We start from the raw sequence: 15,232 nt of genomic DNA, 5'->3' as shown, positions 1-15,232 counted from the left end.
CTTTGTCTCTCTTCCTGTTTTCTGAGCGAGTCATCTTGTTTGGATTAGATTTGTTGCTGGGTTTTAAATAGGAGGGGAAAAGAACTGTTAAATCTCTGTTTACACTGTGTCCTGAAAAGCTCCTCGCTTAATCCTGGAGCAGTTCAAGCAGGCGGGCACAGAGGGAGGCGAGGAACATGTCCCATTTGCCCAGGAAGGCCCAAACTGTTAGAGGGGTTCCCACTTCATTGCCTTGTGTGAGGTTTTGTATCACACAGAAAAAGTCACAGGCTCGATTTTTGTCAGTTGAAACCTTTTTTTTATTCTTGAGCACGTGCTAGTTTTAATAGAGCAAAGGATGCAGCCTATGCTGTGAATATAGCAATGAAAGTCCTTTCATTTGCCTTCAGGGTCTGAGTTTCTACTTGACTAGTACTTCATGGCTATAGTCTCCCTGCCCTGCCCTGGAGTCGGGGCCATTGTAAGGATGAGTATAGTTCATTTTGCTCTGGTTAAATGAGATTATGGCCTGGATTATGATGACGTGTTATTTCTGTGCTGAATTCTCCTTGTATTTTATAGAGTCACAGAAACCTGGGATTAGCTCAGTTTTCATTTCAGTTTGGAGCTTCATCTTTTAAAGCAGCAGAGTACCTCTGAGTTTGCTGTGTGGGCTTAGATAAATGGTAGTGAATTGGTAGGTTCAATGTCCCATATGACTCTGAGTTGACCTTCTGTGTTCAGGTGAAACACAGTTTAAAAGGAATGGGTTCATGATCCTTAATTCAGATGTACTTTTTAGATAAGTACTGGCTAGTGCCAGATGGCAGAGCTGCTATAGGCAGAGGTGAATAACAGAGCATGTCCATTTCTGCAGGTTATTTGGGCAGCAAACCTGATTTAAAAAAAAAAAAAAAAAAAAAAGAATATGACACTGCAATATTCTAGATTGCACTAAAAAGCCAGTAACTTTGTCAGGTTTCCTGTGTGATAGGTACATGTATTTTAAGCCCCAGATTCCTGAAATACAAGCTGCTATAAAAGATTTCTTCTGTCTCATGTCAGAAACAGACACTAGTGGTCTGACTTTAAAGCAAAAGATTTCTTTTTTCCCTGGCATCAATATTATTTCTGTTGGGCAGCTGGGAGAGCTTCTCCTGAGGACATAGGACCAACATGGTAAAATGTAGATTCTTTTAATGCACACAGAAGGACATGAAAAAAATAATACAATGCTGATAGTGTCCTCTGTTTCAGGAAAGCTTGCAAGATGAGCTCTTTTGAGCTCTGTATGTTAGTATGGAGGATTTGTATGAAAAGGGATTGCAGCCTGACTATTAGTATCACTAAGTATTGTGGCTGTGAATACATGACATAAAAATGCATGCAGCTGAGCTGGCTAGAATGAGGTCTTTCTGTTATAAACTCTCTCTCAAATGTGGGTCCCTGGGAAAAGTTCATTAAATTATTCTCTGTTCTTGAGATAAGTGGATGACTTTCAATTGTATTTTGGTAAACAGGAGGTAATGAGTAATAGGAAGAATGTGGCCTTCGCGATTTTGCCTGCCTGAGAAAGATTTCTGATTATTATCCCGTAGCTTTGTGAACGTATTGGTGAAAACATGATAGCAAAACCACTGATTCTTCTACAGGACAGTGAATTTACTGGGGAATAGAAGGGAACTGGGACAAGTTTGGTCTCAAATTTATGAATTTCAGAGAAATTGTGGTCTTATCTCAGAAAGTAAGTTGAAAGTGCTTATGTTTACAGATTGGCCATTTTTAGAATTATCATAGTGTGAGTAAGCATTCATACTGTCATGTCATTTGCTTTTTTGTAATTCTAGGTGCTGCTTGTTACTGGGCAGAAGCAAATGGAGTTTTAGTTCTAAGTTTGTTTTGAAGTGATGTGGTGTGTTATAGAAGATCCTATGAGAGACCCTACAGGGCTCTGCCATCTTTCCTGCATGTTCACAGTTTATACAATCAGTTTATCTATAGCACTTTCCCTAAAATATTTGGTGAATGGAAGTCACCACTTAAGGGTGTGGGTAAAGTAAGAACAGAGAGTTGAATTGAAGGGAATTGTGTTTGACAGTGTTTAATCCACGCCTCAAGGATCCAGACCTGTGGTTTCTGGAGGAAAGCCATGACCACCATTGCTAGAGCTGGTCAAAAGGTTTATTTTATTGAGCTCCATGAAGCCATGGCTGGTGGGATCAGAGTGAAATACGGTCAGAATTGTCTTCCTGTGCCCTGACCTTCATTTGTCACGCTTATTGCTGTACGATGAAATTATATCCTTTAGTGCTGCCTCCCTTTTACCAGCATCTTTTACAATCAAATGCACACAAGTAGTATTGCCCTTTCAACTGATACAATCTGAGAGAGACCGAATCAGTTGTCTCATGACTCCTCCGTAGTGAAGCTGCAGACACTGCCCAGCAGTCAGCTCCCATGGACCTGAGTGGGCAGAGAGAGACGTGACTTTGTGGCACCCAATGTGGGGCTCGAAGGGTTGAGATAACGGCAGATTTGACCAGAATGTGTTACAAAGAATAACTCTGTCCCAGCTGAAACCAGGACACTGCCTGTGCTTGTGAAGGGCAGAGATGCCTGCAAGTAGGAGACCGAGGCAGCAGCAGTCCTCCTGCCTCCTGCCATCCAGCTGCCTTCTCCTCCCCTTTTTCCATGAAAGACCTGTTTCTGCCAGCTTCTCTGTGCCCCAGAGGGAAGGGTGGAGGTGCTGGCAGTTTGCATGGGGCGGTTGGCGTGTTTTGGTTTCCCCCTTGAAAAAGAGCTCTCTCGCAGGGTCCTTTTGAAGACACCATGTCATTTCAGTGCATGGGGGTAGTGGAAGACGTTGAGCGCCTTCAGGGTACAGAGAGCATGGTTGGGCATGCGGAGGGATAAACTTTTGTTTGCACAGGGAGCGCTTGAAGGAAGCGGCTGCTGCTTTTGTGCTTGGAAGTGATGGCAAGTTGCCAACTTGTGTGTGTGTGAACTGAGGAAGGCAGGGGCTTGGCTTCAACATCCATGGTGTCTGAATTTTGACTAGCTTGTAAATGCTTTGCCTTTTTTGTGGGGTGCAAGTATTTCCTAATAGCTCAAGAAAAACTGAATGTTCTTGTCTATGCTCACTAGTGGGATTTATATTTCAGATACGTAAATATCCCCACAGCCTTTAATTTCATGGAAAATCAAAAAATGTCACAAAGGGCTACTGGTAAGATTTTATTGAGGGCTAGAAGAAATTTGGCACATGTAGCAGTTGTCTCTTTAAAAAACGGGGGTGTCTTTAATACCAATTTTACATAAAATTTAGCAGAAAGACAAATGGAGGGCAGAACACTTAGAAGTGTGAAGATCTGTTTAGCTGATGTTTGTGATAACTAGCAGATAAGAACTCAATAGTAATTTGACTCAATTTGTGTGAAGATTTGATACCCCTCCCTGTCATGAGCAAAACATCCAAAATAAATGAGAAGGGTAGTTCCTTCCTAGCACAGTGCTTGTTTGTCACTAACAATATTCACAAACCTCTAAAAGGCTTCTAAGAGAAAGCAGGGAGGTGGTAAATAGGCATTTGGGCGGGCCATGGTAGCTGATGGAGAGCCTGATATTTTGCAGCATTTTTATTTTTGAAAGTATGACATCTTTTTCAACTTCCCTACAACTTCCCCAAATTCCCTACAACTTGCACTTTTTTTCCCTGTTCCTCTGTGGTACGTATTTCTGAGACCCGAGGAAACAGTGTCTTCACAGTAAGCATGTGACTATTTATATGCAAAAATTAGTAATGCGACTAGATTTCCCCCTATTGTGCTGCAAGTTTCATGGCTGGAGTGCCCAGTGTTTCAGTTTGCATCAGCTCTCAGGTTGCCATAAATACGTCTGCATGACAAGGTCAGTGTAATGGATTACCCTAGAAGGAAAACCCATCTTAATGTTGACATGTCAGGGATTTGTGTAAAGCTGAACACCCTCAGAAAATTATCATTTAGTTACACTGCATGAAAATATTTTCCACCTATTACTGCTTAGATGTTTAGTTTTACAATGGAATGTGATTTAGCCTGAAAGCATAGACCTCCTGTGATGAGAGAGAGAGATAGGCGTGTGGGCATTCGGTAGCTAAGAAAAACATGTCTTCCTGTGACACTAATATAATAAATGAAAGAAGGGAGTGAGAATTTTAGGTACGGGACACCATTTATTGTCAACAATATTATGAAACTGTTCAAGTTGATTGACCGTGGTCCTGGGCGTTCTTCATACACCTCATCTCGTCTGCATAAGCACATAGTAAATGGTTGGATTGGTCATGCTCGTAATAGCAAACCAGGGCTGCTTCTTAATATTTAAAATAGAATGTAGAATACAGGATCCACTCGTGCAAACTAGTTTGACCTTGAGACTGTATTTTGTAATCTTCCTTTCCTCACTTCCCCTTTCGCAGGACAGCACTAACTAGCCTGAGTTGCGGAGGTGTTTATGTGACGATGTTGAGGAACAGACCTAATGTCAGGGCATGCATGCTGTGTGTTCTGGCTCCATGTTTGTTCAACTTGAGGAGGTATTGACACGTACTATGATTTTCTTTCCGTGAAAATCAGGTGCAGAGCAAGGTAAATTGTGACTGTGTTTCTGCCCGACAAGAAGTTGTGACTCGTTCAGGAGCACAGCCTAGCATTGGGAGTGCTAAAGCACTGCTGCAACCAGAGATACAGATACAGGCGCAGATGTGTGTTCTTTTTGTTCCCAACCAGGAGCTGAAAGTAACTGATACTTTAATTGTGAAAGTAGAGGTTGCATACATAATGCAAGCAAATCTGAAATAATTCTGAGGAAGTCAGATCAAAACAAGGCAAGTTTCCCCTTTTTCTGTAAGGCATATTTTGGTACAATGGTGATAGCATTTTGTGAAGGTTAGTACTGCAGAAAGAGTTGCCACATTGATCACAAGAATAATTTGCTCAGAATGAAGACAGTTGATGTTCTTTAAAATCCCGAAGACTGGAATTTCAAAATGGGGAATATGAGGGAGGACTTCAGGAAATCATACGTAGTTTATAAGAGTTGAAAGAGCGCTGCATTATATTTGCCACAAGGCAAAGGAGAATTTCAGACAGAGCACAGCAGGATACACGGTATATTCTACCTTCTATCTGCTCGAGGTTTGTAGCAAGGGTCATAACTATCTTGACCTAGAAAAAGAATGTGCTGCCTGGGTTTGTAGCCTGATTATTGGAAACTTGAGTCTTTAAAATATGTTTACAGGAAATGTCTTCTGAGCTGCATTGGCCTGACAACTTGCTTTGAGCATTTTTTTTTGCAGCTCTACTGTCATGTGGTTCATCCTCAGCTGCTTGTCTGCTGCAGAGATTCCTGCTCCTCAGATTTGCCAGCATGAACAACAGATATAGTTGTTCCCCAGCTTGGTTCTGTCAAAGTGCTTTGTTTTAAATTGTACCTTTTGCAAAATATTCTGTTTTGCTATTTTTTTCTGCCCAAATATTCTATTTCTTTTTTAAAAAGAAGAATTTTAGGTTGTACCAACATGTGCAGTTTTGCTGAAGGAGGAGGGGAAAAGCAAGTACGAGCAACAGGAGACAGTAGCTTAGATTGGCTCAACTCTCATCGGAATAGCATGTCTGTTGGACTGTGCCCAGATAAAAGCTATTAAAGCTAGCCTCTGGGCAAAGTACCTCTGTTTTTCTCTGTTTACCTAATGGACAATATCACACTTGGTGTCATGGATTGCAGGTACCCTGCAGAGATGTTGACATCACACTTAATTGCAGAGTAAAAGCGTTCTTTTCGTTCCTCCCTGGAATGATTTAGCTGCTGTCCAGTGAGTGAGAAAGAGGGAAGAAGGGAAGGAAGAGGAGAAAGTGAGAGATTTTCAATAGGAGCACATATGCTCCCTATTGTTTTTATGTTTGTTTTATATCACACTTTAAGGTTTCTCCACAGGGAATGGTGTCATGTGCTTCACTTTCTGCAGTATTTAAGAATAATGATATGACAGAATTAATGGAGAACTGATGTTCTCTTCAGTTTGCTTGATAACCCTGGTTGCAAGTACAAGCAATTGGGGAGAAAAAAAATCTCACTATATATCATTTCCTTACAGTGAAGGATCTGAATGGCTTTTAAAATCTGTCAGCAAGCACTAAGGCTTGAACTGCCGTCATTAGTCAATTGCAAAACAGTTTCTATATGGTTTTAATTAAGCAAAAACATGCTGCAGTCTTCGAAGAACCGTTTTTTTCCCATCCTCATAGTTTCTTAATACAGAAGGCCAGAGGCAGAACATGCCAAGAAGCTGGTGCTTTGGTGTGGTCTGCAGTAGCACATTACCACACTCTGCCGTGGTCTTACTGCTATTACAAGGCAATGTAGTTTAAAAGTTGTACAAGATAGGGTGAAAAAGGGGCTTGGGTTGGTGCCCAGTTAGATTCTTTTATAGGCAAGTAACATTGGACTCTCCAGGTTTACCACCTGGACATGTACTACTGCTGTTCAATTTAGTTTCTCTGGCTAAAGCTTCTTAATCAGGTACCAAAGCACAACTGAATTGGAGTGCAATTTAAAAGCATGATTGTATCAAAGAGGGGAAATTAGGTACGTACTCTAAAAATATAGTTGAAGAACCAAAGTTGCCTTTAGAATTGGGTGCAGAGCAGGAGGGTACCTGCGGGAGGTGAGAACTCCCAGGGAGATCGGTAGACAGGATTGCCTTGTCTGCAGAAGTTGCAATAATTTTCTAAAAATCTCACTGACGGACTGATTTTAAAACACATTTCTCTAGAATGTGTGATTTCCAATGTTGCTTTGCAAAATGGGTGTGACTTCCTGATGGTAGTGAGCAGGATACGAGTATAATTTGCCAGCAGAGAGACTCGATGTAGTTACTAGGTCACATCGTCTCTATTTTACAGATGTGTGAGCTGAGCCACAGAGATGAAAGGGGTTTGCCTGTGGCCACAGAACTAGTCATTTTTTGTCTAAAAAATAGTATTCTAAATTGGATTTTTAGATTCCTTTCTCATCTCTGCCATTTTCATTTCTTCGTTTTGAGTGAAATGAATAGTAACTGACCAGGTTTAACTATTTATATTAAATGTCCTGAAGGTGAATGGTGGTACAGTGTATTACAGAGTTATAATGCAGCAGGTCCATTGTATCAGCCCTTGATCTTGTGACTGGCTGGCTCTGACTTGTTTTGTGAGTAGCTTTCTTGGTGTCTAGGAGCTTTCACAGTACGTGCCCTGCTTTTAGAATGGGAAAAAAAAAAAACTATACTAAATAAATACAGTTGAAGTTACAGAATACAAATACAGCTGAAGCCCAGAAAGCCAACCGTATCCTGGGCTGCATCAAAAGGAACGTGGCCAGCAGGTCGAGGGAGGTGATTCTGCTCTGCTCTCGTGAGACCCCACCTGGAATACTGCATTCAGCTCTGGGACCTCCAACACGAGAAGGACATGGAGCTGTTGGAGCGAGTCCAGAGGAGGGCCACGAAGATGATCCAAGGGCTGAAACACCTCTCCTCTGAAGACAGGATGAGAGAGTTGGGACTGTTCAGCCTGGAGAAGGCTCCGGAGTGATTTTACAGCAGCCTTCCAGTACTTAGAGGGGCCTACGAGAAAGCTGGAGAGGGACTTTTTACAAGGGTGTGTAGTAATAAGACAAGGGGCAATGGCTTTAAACTGAAAGTAGGCAGATTTAGATTGGATATAGGAAGAAATTCTCCACCCTGAGGGTGGTGAAACACTGGAACAGGTTTCCCAGAGAAGTTGTGGCTGCCTCACCCCTGGAAGTGTTCAAGGCCAGGTTGGATGAGGCTTTGAGCAACCTGATGTAGTGGAAGGTGTCTCTGCCCATGGCAGAGGCTTGGAACTAGATCATCTTGAAGGTCTCTTCCAACCCAAACTGTTCGATGATTCTATAAAGGATACCAAATTGGAACTTCATATGCCTGCACAAAATTTACCAAAATAAAAATGATTTAAAATAGTAAATTACTTTGCCGAAAACTACTGTGTATCACATTTAATGTGTATTAATTGTCACATATACTGTGTATCACATTCATCACATTTAAAATGTCTCTGTCCTCATTGAGGAACTCTCCAAAGCCAGGGTAAGTAAAATGCTTTGTAACTTCTCTTCTGAACTGACAGTCATAAAAGTGAACGTCAAGTTTGTTCTGCCTTCACCTTGAGCAATGAAGAAGAAGAAAACTTGAGCGGCCTTATAGATCACTTCTGTGAAGAGGTATAATTTTGTAATAAATTTTAGATGATTTGCTGATGAATGCATACAAGTATAGGACTGGATGGAGTTTTCTGAGTTGTTGAGTCTAGTCTTAATAGTGGCATAATGCTCCTTTTATATGGAAACCAAGTTTTTCCTTGGCTAAACTAGCTTTCTTGCTTGCTATTATTCCAGTTAGGTTAGTTATTTTGTTAACATCGTCTTTATCTTTTTTCATCACTCTAGTTTTTAGCCCTTGTCATATATTTCTGGAGAGCAAATTGTAACTCATCTCAGCCTCTGCTGAGCTTAACAATTTTTTGATCTGCTCTGGGAAGGCTGACTCTCTGTTGTCCTCATAAGTATTTCTCTACATGTGTTACAGACTGAGATGGGCAGTGTTTACCTTGTTGTAGCCAGTGTTCCGGAGTCAGTCTTCTTGCGTTTTTTTGTAGCAACAAGGGCACATTGGCTGGTGCACCCTAACACAGTATTTGCCCTTTTTGTGGCTGCATTGTCTGACACTGAAGTCTTCCTTCTTCTTGGTTTTTCTCAACTGATAAACTCCCAGTCTGGAGTGGACGTTCTTCTTGTTAGTCTGTAGTGTGTCGTTTTGTCTTAGTGATTTTTAACTTCATCTTAGTTCTTTTATTTCAGTCCTGGTTCTTCTTTGGTAGTTTTGATTTTCCTAGTATTTACATACATCACTGTAGACTGATGAATTGTATCTTAATTACTGCATCACAAATCTGAACACTGTTTGCTTTATGTATGGATCTTCTCTGAATTTAATGTTTTAAAACATTATATAAATAAAAATAAATAAAATCGCTTAAGCTGGTCAGTGTATTTTTCTGTGAATTAAGTTTTTAGCTTTCTTAATCCTACTGTATATGTTTATATATTTGCCACATCTATATATTTTACTGGAAGAGTATCTTCCTCACATAGGACTGTTGCCTTGCCACAGTTTTGTGGTACCACGGTCAAAGATTTCTATCATGCACTGTTGTAGCAAAATGGCAGACATTTCCAGTTAAAAATCGTACTTGTTCTTGACCTGGAGAGCATACTAGTTGAAGAGGTTTTGTTTTGACCTTAAGATAAAAAATTTGATCCATAGAGTTATTTGCTAACTCCGAGGTACACAATTAATGTCTTTGTTCTGTAATTCTGAGTGTGAATAGACAGGTGAAGGTGTGAAACTGAAATATCATCAGTTGTGCAGTATTCAATTGCTTATAAATTATTGTTTTCCTTCTGTAATGCTTTTGGAAATGTGAAATAACTGTACTACTGGTTTCGGTGGCACCTATAAAAACAGGTAGTCCAACAGTTGTGCAGTTTGGCGAGAGAGGTTGAACCAGTTTCCGTCCTTGGAGATTTTTAAGATCCAACTGGATAAAACCATGAACAACATTGTCTGAACTGAGAGGTTCAGCAGAAAGCTGAACTATCCTTTCCACCCTGAATTGTTCTGTAAAGTCAGATTCCACTACCTCTTACTGAGAAACAGGTTCCCTCTTGGAAAGACATGTGCAGTGGCGTAATCAGTCAGCAAAGTATGCTGAACACCCTAGTGTTGCTTTGCTGGGTTTGACTTCTGCTCTTCTGTCATGTCTCAGCCTGCAAGGTGCTGCGATGCTGCAAAGGTGCAATCATGCAGCTAGCCTGCATGGATTCACGTAAATTCTCTTCATTCTGACAGGCTTTTCTTGTCATTAGAAAAAAAGGTGAAAGGAAAGAAAAGGATGTATCTGAGGTGGTCACGTCTGGGCTATAGCAGGAGATAGTAACTTCAGTAGGACCGCATTAGAGGAAGCCTGTCTCTTGCCTTCAAAGTAAAAGACTGAGAAGGTGAGCTAGAGTATTCAACTGGCTGCTGTCCTGGTCTGTCCTGTAGCCCAGCCCATTTCCCATCAGATTCATCCACATTTTGATCTCCAATTTGCTCCCTCATCCTCATCTCCCACTTTTTTATACTGTGTGTTACTTTACTTCTGAGTTTGCTTCTGGAGTGAGTGAGTTGGTGGAGATAATTCACACTCTGCTCCTTGTATGGACAGCACTGTGCCAGGTTTGTCGATGTAGCTCACCTCGCTCTCCATCTTGGCAGATTTTGCACTATCCAGCACCTCAGCTGCCCTCATGCCAGGATGCAAGGCACCTGCTCCTAGTCTGCTGCTATAAAGCACTCTTGTGTTGGGTTGCAATGCAGCTCTTGAATCATTTTGGAAACTGTAAACCTGAAAATTTGAAAAGTACCCTCACAAAATAGTGACTGTGTCTTAAGATCACCATGGGGACTGAGAAGAGACCATGGGTGAAACGTTAAGATACTATGTGACAACTGTGTTAAGCAGAACAGAAGCAATCTGGGCAGTGTGACGGGGAGCTTCCCCTGCATCTCTGGGTCTCGCTCAGGGGCTAACCCCAATAGCTGGTGGATTGAGCAGTGTAGATGTTGGATTTGGCTGGCTACAGAGGGAGCCTAGGAAGGCGATGACTTTCTCGGGTTAAAGTTAACCTTCAAGTCTAGCTGCCTCACTTTCCTGCCATGTGGTTGTGTATCTGTTTGAAAATGAACTTGGATAAGGATTCTGGACTGATCGATTTATGGGATTAAAACGTGCTAGGAAATGTCTTGATTATACTTCTTGAAGGGGAAAAAAAACATTAAGATGCCTATTGTGTAGGTATGATGAGTGATGTTGGTATGGCCAAGGACAATATGTTCCTTGTCACAGTGGAAGAGCTGTGCGTGTTGGCAAGAAACGAGATTCTTAAGTCTCTCTGCCAGTGGCATCTGAATTCAGTCTAGGTCTGCAAGGATTGAAAATTGCTTGAAATTGAGGGCTGGGTTCAGTTGTTAGCATTTCTGTTTCATGGAGCATCCTCTTGGGGAAGTAGTTGCAGTGCCATGTGGTGACCCCGATATGGACTGCAGCTGGAATGAACAGACGGGACAAGGTAGCCAAGTTGAGAAGCTGTGCTGGGAGAGCTCGATTGTTGCTGGTGACATGAAGTAGCTACTTTATTGAGCTTCTTATACCATAACCGCATTGAGTCTTTTACAGACTTAATAGAAAATAGTTTTAGTTAAATGCGTTTTATTTTCATTAATATAGTAGAAGGGAAATACACATCACAGTCCCTAAGTGTAAAATGTTACAGTAACAGTACCTGATTCTGAAGGGTTTTTTTGGCTTTATTCTTATGTTCTCTTTCCTCCAAACTGATCCACAGTCCAGATTCTGTTTCAAATAGTAAAGGAGCTGTGTTACGAAATGTTAACACTACATTTTTACAAAAGTTTTTAGTGGTTTATATTTTTAATTGTTCCCGTATTAATTGCTTTCCCTAACATTTTTTTCCTGTACTTTTAGCCAGTTTATTTGGATCCGTTCAGTCAGAAACAGTTTGTTCTTTTTGTGTCTTTCAGGCTTTATTTAAAAAGAGCTGGATACACATGCGGAATTTCATCTGTGAAAGACGGAGTAAGGTAAAACAATTTTAGTGATTGCAACCATGATGTGTGATGATCTGTGGACACTGAATGCAAACGTTCAAAAATGAAATGAATTAGAGGCAGACAAAGCAAAAGGAACTTCAGCCACAGAAATAATGAAGTGCTGACAAGATCCTACATTCTGGTGTCAGTGGCGTGCTTACCCTATGTTTTGTTGGCCAGATGTTTTCTGTTATCATTGGGTGCATTGTCCGCAGAAGCTCAGGTAGGTCCTTAGCTAGTGACAGTGTGATTTGTTTATCTTTGAGCTAGTGATATTTCTGGAAATTTGCGAGATTTAAAGTACAGCCTAGGCCAATGTTTGTCACCTGTTTCCACTATAAGAACAAACTGGCAGTCTTTAATTTTTCTCACTTGAACATCCTGAGTCAACACAGGTAGAGAAAGGCATATCTGCCTTTGTTGTCATTGAATATTGCTGTAGCATAGAGCAATATCCTTCGGGATGGGAAATGAATCCTGTTCAGCACTTCACAAACGTTTGTCGAGTGTTTAGTTCTCCACAGTGAAAGTGCTACTGTGTGTCCTGTGACATGGCCGGGGCAGAGACTATCATATTACTAGACCTTGAGAGGTGAATGTGTGTCCTGGTAGCGTTCCTGTTAGCAGAAGAATCTTGCGTGAAGACACTCCTCCACTTGTTTTGAAGCAAAGTGCAGTCACAGGATTCCTCTTGCTTCCTGTGGGCCAGAGCAGCTGTTGGTGGGCTGTATGTCTGACCAGCTGCACCCTAGCTTCTGAGATTTCAGAAAATAAGAGAAGTTGTGGTGCACGTGCTGGTGATGAGGAGAATATGGCCTTAACCACAAGGCAGTGTGAAACAGATGCCAATCAAATGAGTCTTCTGATAGAGGCGGGAGGTTCTCCTGGTCTGGGAATAGGAAGCAGCAAGAGATGAAACGTGATCCTCATGGTCACATGTAATGCTTATGGTCACATGGGTAATCGTGCAGAAACTGAGGGGAACCCTCAATCTCCTCCTCTCTGATGTAGTGTTTGTTCCTTGTGCTAGTTTGTTCCTTGTGCCCTTTTACAGAGTTCCACAAAGAATGAACGCTGGAGTAGAGTCAGTGGTGAACAGCAGTGACTTCTCAGAGACGTTTTTGCCCAACTGCTGAGGGAGAACAGGGTCATTTGTAAGATCAAGCAGAGTCAGCAAATGCACTTTCTCATGCAACATTGCTTTTCTTGTACCATATACATGTCTTAATGCAGACCAAAGATCAATTACTGAAAAGTCTAGAGAGATACGCGATTGTGCCTAAACCTGGAATTAGAGCAAGTGGTCAATACCATAGATTGGGTTATTGGACTGGGGCAGAATGGAATGCAGCGCACAATGGGATGCTCCAGGGGCTTATGTGTAATTTTTTCCTTTTAACATCTTGAACCGTTCAGTGGAGAATAACTTGAGAATTGAGCATGCACTTACAGATCTTCCTCAATTGCAAGAAGGCAGGGATGAAGTTACCAGCAGCAAATTAGCTTCACTAAACCCTGTAGCTAGCTTTACTGTGACTTGAAAGGAATTGCAGTAGTACTAGTCATTTATATCATCTTTCTTTCTTCTATTAATCATTGTCTGCATTGGAAAAGATATGCCTGGGGCAATCCTGCATGTCCATCCAGTTCAGTGCTGCTTCTTTCTGAAGAAATTAAAAAAGAATTGTCATTCTTCCCTGAGACAGCTATGTCTTCTCCCCTGTGGGCTCTGTCTCCACACTTTCAAAGAAATCCATAACAATAGAGTTAAAAAACCAGCATTTGGGGCTCCCCTACAGGGACAGCATATCATCCTAATTAAGTGTTTCTCAAATATGGCCCTAGCTGTGGAATCAACTCCACATAGACAGATCCCACTACTCTTTTGAAGCTTTGTGTTAGGGTAGGTCTGGAGAGAAAATAGGAAAAAAAGAAAAGAGAATGCCACTCGGTTCTGTTTGCCTGCTTGCTTGGTACTTTGGTGCATATTTTCTTTCAACTGATTTGAATTGAGTCGCTTCTTCATTAAGAGTCTAACTCAGTGTTGCATATGTAAAGCTCCACTTTTTTTTTTTGACTGAGGCTCCTTAATGTGTGTGTATGAAACAGAGTTTATCTCCAGTGGGACCTTTTTTTAAGTAGCAATCTGTGCTTTCTCTTCAGTCAGTTCTCTGGGTGACAACTCCAGAAAACGTGCCTTGCCAAAGCACATACTGACATAGGGGAGGAATGGACAAACTGCGTGAGTGACTGACTAAGGAGAGGTAATTGTTATTAGCACAGCGAGCTGCTTTATGATTGTTGTTGTTAGCTTTTACTGCAGTTATACTATCTGCTTTCACAGTGTGTTTTTTAACAAAAACCAGCATTCGCTAGTTTGTTCCTTCCCCTTTCGCTTTTCCCTTTTTGCCAGTTTGTAAAGTACGTTAAAATGCAGAGCAGGCCGTGTGTGAATGAATGTGTGACTGTGTTAAATGTGCAGTGATCCTATTTCTTAGACCATCATGTTCATGATCCTCTTGTTAATGCTAGATTGTGTTCACCATGCCAGATTGGTATGTATCATTGCAGTAACTTCATATGCAGTTATTGCGTAATGTGAGACACTTGGCCTTTCAGTAATGTTCTATATTACATTAGGTGTGTTTCTGACTCTGCTGATTCTAGTCTGCAGACTTAACCATGACTTTAGCAGCAAAGACAGAGACAAAGGACTGAGTTTGAATAACACCTTAAATAAAGACATAATCAGATTGAGTAGAGCCTGAATGCAGGGAGGACAGAAAGAAGGGTAAAAGAACACGATGATACATTGCTAATGAGAACGGCTGTAGAGGGCACAGAGTCAGAGAGAAGGCGGCAAAAGAATTTCAGATGTTCTAAGTGTCTGGAGACTACAATGATCTGTGAGTTATTACTTTGTTTCTTTCCTATAATGACTTCTGTCTCTTTATAAGTGTGTAACCTACATTATGTTGTGCACAAGCAAAAAGTAAATTAAGGGTTTTCTGGAATTAAATGCTACTCTTATATCAAGGCATTTAAAGTATTTGGAACATTATCCTGTCCAAGCTTACATTCAATTCAATAACGTATTAATGTTGTTACTCCTATGTTTGCATTTTAATGATAAAGCTGTTACAGTGCTTAAATTACAAAATGTCCAGTACCTAATTGTTAATAATCGCTAGGCATTATCCTTGGGAGATACATAGATGAACTATCACAGAATCATTATGAGGATTTCAGGAATAATTACTTCACTAAAACATAGTGAGAGGATTAAGACTTAATCCATACCATCTAAACCAACCCTCAAAAAATCCATACTCCTTTCATTCTTGGAAGCTTTGCATGTGGATCTTTTCCAACTTCCAGTGGTATTTTTCATATGGGTAGGAAGGTAAGATAGAAAGTGCCCATGTGTGTCTTCAAGTCCAGATCTCCAGGTCTTGTCTGTGCAGTACAAACACTTGCCAG

The 15,232-nt window shown here is 41.1% G+C and overlaps 1 protein-coding gene across 3 annotated transcripts in view; it reads left to right on the top strand.

The window, feature by feature from the left end:
- INPP4A (inositol polyphosphate-4-phosphatase type I A) overlaps nt 1-15,232 on the top strand; it is a 132,843-nt gene that overhangs the window by 39,964 nt on the left and 77,647 nt on the right. For all 3 annotated transcript variants that reach the window (XM_086619311.1, XM_086619302.1, XM_086619294.1), the window contains exon 3: nt 11,684-11,743. The gene's annotated coding sequence lies outside the window, so the exon portion shown is untranslated. The remainder of the gene's footprint in view (nt 1-11,683; nt 11,744-15,232) is intronic.

Source organism: Tauraco erythrolophus, chromosome 1 (assembly GCF_009769465.1).
Source record: "Tauraco erythrolophus isolate bTauEry1 chromosome 1, bTauEry1.pri, whole genome shotgun sequence".
In the NCBI taxonomy this organism is placed as follows: Eukaryota; Metazoa; Chordata; class Aves; order Musophagiformes; family Musophagidae; genus Tauraco; species Tauraco erythrolophus.
This window is presented reverse-complemented; position numbering and strand designations above follow the sequence as displayed.